Here is an 8431-nt window from a genome sequence, read left to right on the forward strand (position 1 = left end):
CTCTGCCCCTCTGCACCAGCCAATCCCCATCCTCATCGCCTGGACATGGGAACAGCTAGGGACATGCCAGGGCTGGGGACAGCAGTGGGGACCAGGGAGACAGATGAGGTAGCACAGAGGGGCAGGGAGCAGGGACGAGGCAGGGCATGTAGGCACTTGGATGTCGATGCCGTGTGCCAGCGTGGGTCCGTGTGCCCCATGGCAGGGCCATTGGTCACGCTCAGCAACAAGCCTCGTGCCACCATGGTAGTGATGATGGTGCCTTGTTCCCTCCCATGCAGCCACACACGGGCATCATGAACACCACAGGGACAACGCCAACACAGGGGCAACACCAGCGCGGGGCTGAGGGACCCGGGGATGCTCAATGTCTCCCTGATGGTAGTCTGGGCTGGGAGATGCAATCAAGACACCCAGGAGCACTGGAGACCCGGGTCTGCTCTGCCAGGTGCTGGGCACTGGGGATCCCTCTGCCCCACAGTACCTTCCGCACGGCACAGGGGACTCCGACCGCCCCGTCCAACCAGCCATGCAGGGCAGAGGGGCTCCGCAGGGAGGGGGCAGATCCTGGCAGGGCAGCGCCGGGGGCTGCGAACCGGTGAGCAGTGGGGTGGTAAAACAGTGACAAGTAATTGGTGTCCCGGCCGGTCCTTTCATGCCGATGCCGTTTTATGGGTGAGGAAATTGCTTGTGAGTCAGGAACACAGGAGACAAATTTAGGAAGTGCTCTCTGAATGTGCCGGGGTCAGGCGCCGAGGCCGAGCGCTTGAAACCTGGGTGGCCTCGGCGCTCGCCCCGCGCCCCCCCGGCTCCTCAGCATGGGAAAGCAGACCTTTTATCTTATCACTGCTCTTCCGCCGCCCCGGCCTCCCCCGCGCGGCCCCCTCCCGGCACAGCCGCTCTCGCCGCAGACACAATGCGCGGTGGCGGCCAGCCCTGCGCCCGCGACCCTCCGGGTGTGCCCGGCACGGGGGGCTGCTCCCACCCGCCTCCACCCACCCACCTGCCTGCCAGGGGGCTCGGGGTCCGCCACATAGCCCCGTGTCCCCTCACCCCACAACACCTGGTTGGCGCCAACAAGGTGCTGTGGGGCGAGGGGACGCAGTGTTCCCCCTTGGGGACCAGCACTGGTGCAAGCTGCTGCGGCCCTGGGGACACGGTGATGGGGAAACGCTGGTGCAAAGGTGTCCGTACGACGTGGGGCAAGTGATGCCCACGGCCAGTCCCCACCCCGTCCAGCAAAGGTGCTGGGGCAGGCAGACCCTCCGTGCCACAGCGTTGCACCCCACACCTCCTCCCTCCCCACTCCGGCCTTCCCCACATCCCCTCGCACACTCCCCCACACGCCGGGGAGCAGGTTCTCCCTTTTGTTCATTTGCTACGGTTTTAATTGGGAGGAAAGGCCGCGGCCCCATTAAAACGCGCCCGAATGCAGCTGACGGCTACCTTGAGCACGCAGCCCCCATCCCCGGCCACTGCTGAGCGTACCGCATCGGGCGGTTTGCATGTATTTTTCTTGATCGCTGGCCAAGCGCTCTCTCCTGCAAAGCAGCATGTTTCTCATTTTCTGTAGGTTTAACTCCAAATTAATTTGTAAGTGATCTAGGTTTCTTGTTCCCCAAAAGATACCTAATAGTGGAGGGAGCTCCTGCCAACCGAAACGTCTCAGCGGGGTAAAGGAAAAGCAGGAAAAGGAAACCCAGGAACTGTGACCCCTGGTGGGTATTTAACAAGGTGTCAGGGCGAGGGATTTTCAGAGCGGGCTAAGTGGATGTGACACCGGCCCCACGGGTCGGGATGGGGCGCGGGGATGCTCCCGCCGTGGCAGCAGCTGCTGCCGCCAGGTCTCATCCTGACCTGGTCCTTGGGGGCATCGGGAGCAGGGAGGGATGCTCAGCACCCCACTGCCTGCGCTGGCCGCTGCTGTGAGCCCCAGGGTGTGAGGAACACGGTGGGAACAGGAGATGCTTGGGGACGGGGTAAGCCATCCCCAGAGCGAGCTGCTGGGAGATCCTCGCTGGGGGACCGAGGGAGCATGTTTGTGCCCGGCAAGGGCTGCCGAAGTGCCGGCGCCTGCGGGGAGGCAGGGGAGGCCCCACAGGGTGGGGGTCCCCCAGGGCTGGTGGGTGGTGGGAGGGGGCCAGCGAGCCCGCCGGGCGCCCCTGCCACATGGGAAGCGGGCACGGTTTAATTGGGCGGGCGGCCGCTCGGCGGGGCCGGCTGCTGGCAGACGGACACAAGCTCTTTTGTCTCTGCTCTCGCTCCCGGCACCGGCTGGGGCTGGCAGGGCCCGGAGTGGTTCAGCCACCGAGAGCTGGGCTCGCCACCGGGGCAAACAGCCAAACCCACCCCGGCTCCTCAGGCTGTCACAGGCCTTCACTGCACGCGAGGAAGCACCCAGGTGGCCGGCGAGGCTTCCCGGCTGATTAGGGTTTAGGAAACTTGTGGCAATCCCCGGTGAAGAGCCCTGAGGCCCTCCCCGTGCCCCCTTCTTGCCAGAAGAGCTAGCAGGAGCAGGTGAGACCCCTGCCCTCCCCACTGGCTGGGGCTCCCCAGGGCTCCTGGAGGTCTGGCTGCATGGCCAGGGTCCCCAGGGCAGCAGGGCTGTGAAAGCACCCGGGCTGCCGCTCTCCAAAGCAGGATCTGCAAGGAGATGCCAAGGAGGGATCCGCAGCAAAAACAGCCACCACTTTCAGATCCCAGTTCCTCTTTGCATCCCCCCCGTCCCTCAGTTCGGTTCAGATCCCCTCTGCAGCATGGGGTCACCAGCCGGGGGGCTGTGCATCTCCCCCCTTCCCCGGCACCCTCCGGGCATGGTGGCTCTCCAACCTCTTGCGTGACATCTGTGAAGGTGGACAGTGGCAGGGTTGGTGCTGGCTGGGGAAGAAGGGGCTGACCTCCACCGCGTGCATCCTTTGCTTGCCCGGTCTCCCGGGGGCAGCATGATAGGGAGCTCAGGAGCTTCCTCTCTCAGACCTCCCTCGCCACGAGGGGAACGGGGGCTACGAAGGCAGGAAAGGATGTCGCAGTGGGAGCAGGAGCCATCCCCAGGTGATGGGGGAGACGGTCTGGCCACCACCCAGAGGGAACTGTCTCTCCTCGCAAAGCAGCCCCAGCCCCTCGCACAGAGGGAGCAGAGCTGGGGCTGCTGGGTGCGTCAAAGCCAGCTGCGGATCAGTGGCGGCTGCAAGCACAGCGCGGCCAAATCCCTTTTTCCCGGCATCCAGCACCAACCACCCCCTTTGCAGAAAGGCCCGAGCGGGGGGAGATGCTGCTGTTGCTCAACAACCCCGCGAGGTCCCAGGTCCCGGCTCCTTCCCGGCACCGCTGGGAGTGGCTGGGTGACATGGCCGAGCGCAGCTGACCCGAAGAGCGGGCACCATCATGGTGGTGAGGGACCTCTCATGGGTGGCGCAGCCCAGCTGGGTTTGGCTCCCCAAGTCTCCCAACCCATCGCCGGGGGAGTCCCGGCTTTCCTTGCCCGGGAGCACAGCTGGATGCTTTGGGGGAATCCCGGTGCTGGGGTGAAAGTCAGAGGGAAGGGGCTGCGGGGCTGTTACCCGCTGGCCATCTCAAACGTGCCCGTCACCGCCGCCGGCATCGCTGGTCGGTCGTTCCTCACTGTCCCTTCCAGCTTTCCCAGCACCGGCAGGCGTCTGCACCCCAGCCCTGGGCGCAGGTGTTCTCACCGGGGACCACAGTCCCGGGGGACAGCGGTCGGTCACCACCTTCCCTGCCTGGGGGGACCTGCATCGTGCCACGGGGTTAAACTCCCCAAGGAAAGGAGGGAGGAAGATAGGAAAAACAATCACAAGAATTTGTTTCATGCTGCCTGGATCCCTCCCCGTACGCAGCAGTGTTTTTGGACGGCCAATTTATAATCAGCAGTGTGGAATGTTGTAAATTAAATATTTTTAAACAACTTTGCTCTCTCTCTGGTTAAACATTTCAGAGATCGCTCTTTCTTGTCTGTCTCTTGCTGGGTGGTCCCTCCATTCGCCCGTACATCTTCCTCAAACACAATTAACCATTTAGATGTTGCACAAAGGAATAGCTTATGCATACAACACCAGTCGCTTGCTGCTCCGGCGCTGGGGGAGGGAGGCAAATAAGAAGGCAGCTTCTTTTATTTTCTACTAAAAACAAAAACAAGAAAATCCCTTTTTCCTTCCCAAACTATCCCATTTTTCCTTGAATTGTAAAGGCACCAATCCAAGCTCATCAGCTGTCTTGGTGCTCAGTCCAACAATCCCCTTGTGTCCCCCCTCCCCTGAAATTCAACATTAGCATTTTAAAAGCCTTAAACATACAAGTTTATTTAGACTCAAGCTCTCCCAAGCTCTTGCTTTCCATATTTATATACACACGTATTTTAACATATATAAAATGTCTGTCTATAGGGGCTGGAAGGAAGTTCTCGTCTGCCGGCCCGTCTGGGAGGCACAGGCGCGGCTGTGGACCTTGGCTCCTGGGAGATGGAGTGAAAACCGACAGGATCCAGAAATCAGCCACCCGGCTGAGAGTAAGTGAGCCTCCACGGGCCGGCTGGATGCTCGGGGGCTTTGCTGGGCACTAGACCCTGGTGAGGGCACCTTCCACGTCCCCAGATTAACCCTGCGGGTTGCCCAGCAAGAAGGTCCCCGTTCCCTTGTGCTCCCCCCATGGCACCAGGGGGGCCGGGATGGGGCATGGTGTGCAGCCCATGTGTAATGCCAACGAACCCAACCCCAACTGCCCACTGCAACCGTCAGTCCTTTAAAACAGGTGACCAAAGGCCACAGGAATGGCCACGTGTGACAGAAGGGCAGCGCTGACGGCCACCGCAGTGTCCTGGGACCGATGGGTACCCAGGGAGCGGGTTACACCATGCGCTGTGCAACGTGCAGTCATCACAGCATCGCAGCTGGCTCCTCTGTGAGCCCCCCCACCTGGGGCTCAATCTAACCCTGCCCCTAGCAATACAGAGGGGCAATACAGCTAGGGACCAGAGCAGCCACTGGCCCTTGCTGCGGACTTGGGCTGGCATGGAGGCAGCAAAGCACCTCCTGAAAACAATGATGTTCCCCAGAACTGCAGGGTTTTATAAGGAAAATTCTGGTCTCCTGGGACAAGAAGGTCCCACCAGCACAGTCCAAAGGATGGGCAGGGCATGGTGAAAACCACTCTTACCAGGCACCCAGAGGAAGGAAAACAAGGTGCAGACACCAGCAAGAAAGCCAGCAGGAGCAACACGTCTCTGCACAATAAACCTTGGGGACCGGAGGCAGTAAAAAACTGGTGAGTCCTTGTGAAGTCCAGCTCCAACAGGTTCAGGAGAGTCCTATTGCTAGGGCTCCACACACAGCGTCAACTTGACCGGAGATGGGGGACCCAGACCTGCGGACTTGAGGCCATATGACCGCTCAGCCTGGCACTCCTCTCCCCTTCCTGTCCACAAGCCAAAAAACTGTCCCAAAAGCAAGATCAAAGCCTGGTGCAAAGAAGGTTTTGTGTCCCTTTGAACACTGCTGGGGTGGGAGCCCACTGTCCCCGGGAATGGCTGGCTGCTCGCCTCCCTCTCTCCTGGCTCCACTCCAAGGCTGCCAGGAAGATGGGAACCATCCACTTCGGTTTGACTGCAGAAGGGATCAGATGAGCTGCTGCTTCCTGAAAGATCACAACAGTCACCTACGAAAGCAAACACGAACGGTTGAGGGAGGAGAGCCACAGCTCTGGGTACCTGTAACTGCCCAACAATGCTCTTCCCAAATCTGCATCTTACAAATGGGCTTGGCTGCAAACATCCTGGGAAGGACCTCGCTGCCACAGAGCTGCTGCAGGCGGTGCCCACCTCTCCCAGGAGCCTGGGCAAGGGGGCAGAGCTTCAGGCGCCCCTGTCACAGTGTGCTGGGGGTGAAGGACCCACGGGAGGAAGCATGAGCCAGGTGTGCACACACGCTGCCCCTGGGCTCTGCACCCACGCCAACCTGCTGCCCTGGTCACAGAAAAAGCCTTTTAGGAGCTGCTGGCGGGACACCGCTCAGTGAAACCCAGGAGCCGGAGGTGCTGCCGGCTGGGGACCTTGCTGGGCATCACAGCAAGCCTCTGCTTTACTGCGTGCAGATGCAGCACGTGACATGCCACGGCAAGAACCTTCTCACATCAACCCCAGGTGCTCATCTGCCAAGGAAGCGTTCAGGATAAGCCTGTCCAGGAAGCACCAGTGTCTACAGAGCTGGGAAGCTCCATCTTTTCAGAGAAACACCGCCTTGGTGCTAACAGCACCGTGATGGGCACGGGCTGTAACGCTCAGCTGCCTGGGTGTGACAGAGCAGCAAAGTGAGGAGACTTACTTGCTCCTGAGAGATGACCTGTTCCTCAAAGCTGGTGAGCTGCCCGTACCAGTAACACTTTTCCAAAGGTCTGTATGACCTAGGACCAAACAGTCACATCCAAAACTTCCCAGGAACAGAACCTCCTTTCCTCGGTCGCCTCCCAGATTTTCTTGAAGAAGTTTATCTCTCGGTTTGTAAAGTCGCCTGACTCAACCCATCATCTGCCCACCTGATGATGACAGCGTCATGGAGACCAGGTTAGATGAGGAAGGGTTAACCTCCCAGTGCCCGCCTTGGGATTCCTGAAGGCCCTATTATCCCGAATTATTTTTCATAATTACTGCCACACACGTAGAATACATCAAGAGTGAATCTTCACTTTGATAATTTGTGCTGTGAAATCTCACTTTGAGATCTACTTTTATCTCACACCAAACACCTGCAGGTCGTAAAAGGCAAAAAGGAAAAGAAAACGCCTCAAATCCCGGCCAGGTTTTCAAGTGTCAGAGAACACTAAATTAATGCTAAATTCTAACCGACACAGTAAAGAGCCCCCCACCCTCTTAAATTAGCTAAACAAAAGGACTGAGACTTTAACACATAATTAAGGCACAAGGAGGTAAAGCTGTAGCTGTTAAGTAAGGGGATGCAGACTTTTCAGAAGTTAAGATGTATGTTAAAAACAGAAAGGGAGAAGGCTTTGTGTTTAAGCAAAAGGACCGGGAGTCAAAGTCCCTGCGGACCTCTATCAGCTTTGCCACAGCCTTCTGGTAAAATGCAAAGCCAGGTAATTATGCTCCACTCTGCTTCTGTTTCTACACACCCAAAATGGATGCCTCGCTCCCTTGCCGCACACAGAGACAAGAACTCCCTTTAATTAACCTTTGTAAAGCCTCTGCGATCCCTGGATGAAAAAGGCTTCGTACCTTAGGAACATGTTTGCACACATACACAAGGCAAAACCTCCAGCACAAAGCCGGAGCTGAAATGCAGCACGTTTCTTCTTTCTGCACCTTGTCAAAGGCCTCGAAGCTCATCCTTACCCATACTTTCCACTCCAGTCTGGTCCTTTAGAGGAGGGATTTTGTTTATGAAACTCGGGGAATGTCTGGATTATAATCTCTCTCCTGTCAAATTAGCTAGGAAATGGTAATTTTCCTTGGGGACACCGGTGCCCATGAAGCACACATTTAACATTTATCACTTCAGTTAACGAAATATCATCCTAGCCAGTTGCTGTAAGCACCTTTGGACGTCAAACTGCCCAGGGCAGATAAATGTCCCATTGAATCCTAGTAGATTCTAATAAACAGCTTTTAGGTAGGAACTCGTGTCCAATTTATAAACGTTAAAGAACAGCTTGTGTTTCAATCCCGTCCAGGTGCTTTACAATCCTGGCACAACCCCTGACCGCAATGCTGTGCGTTTCACATTAGTGCGCTCGACTCATCTGACAGACGTAGGTATAGTCATCCACAGATCATCCAGACGTGGGGAGGGATCTCTTTTCTGGGATTAGGAGCAGCGGACCGACAAACGGAAGAACCGTCAGAATAAGGCAGAGAATACCCGCTCACTGCTCATGCCCCACTTCCCCTCCACACTCCCCCATCCCTCCATCCCTCTCACATACTTGCTCTTGGGCAGGATTTCAAAGTCACGGACCAAACTCAGCCCTGAAGGAAATGGGTGCCAAACTCCTCAACTGCATTACAGAAGTGGCACAGCTTAAACACTGCTGTGCTATGGGGTAGCATCATGAGAGCGAGCGAGAGAGGGGAGGAGGAGGCTGGCGAAGCTGCTGGGCTGCAAAGAGCCGCCCGTGTTAGTGCTGTGTTTCACTGCCCACCTGCTGCGTTGATGAGATGCACAAGCAGCATCCCGAGCGAGCGGTTTCTCCCAGGCTCGGGCGTGGTGGCGCAGGACTGCAGGGACATGGTTTACATCGCAGGGAGGGCGGCTAAGTCATTCTTTGGAGTGGGCACAGTCTGTGTGGTCCCCGCTCTCCCTTCTGCTGGAAAAGTACAGTGCGTTCGCCCGGCGCGCAGGAACTGATATTACCCGGCACAAACCCGCGTGCATCCCAATGAGGGGGGAGGGGCTGACGGACACACCGC

Source organism: Gavia stellata, chromosome 10, assembly GCF_030936135.1.
Source record: "Gavia stellata isolate bGavSte3 chromosome 10, bGavSte3.hap2, whole genome shotgun sequence".
NCBI classification, from domain to species: Eukaryota; Metazoa; Chordata; class Aves; order Gaviiformes; family Gaviidae; genus Gavia; species Gavia stellata.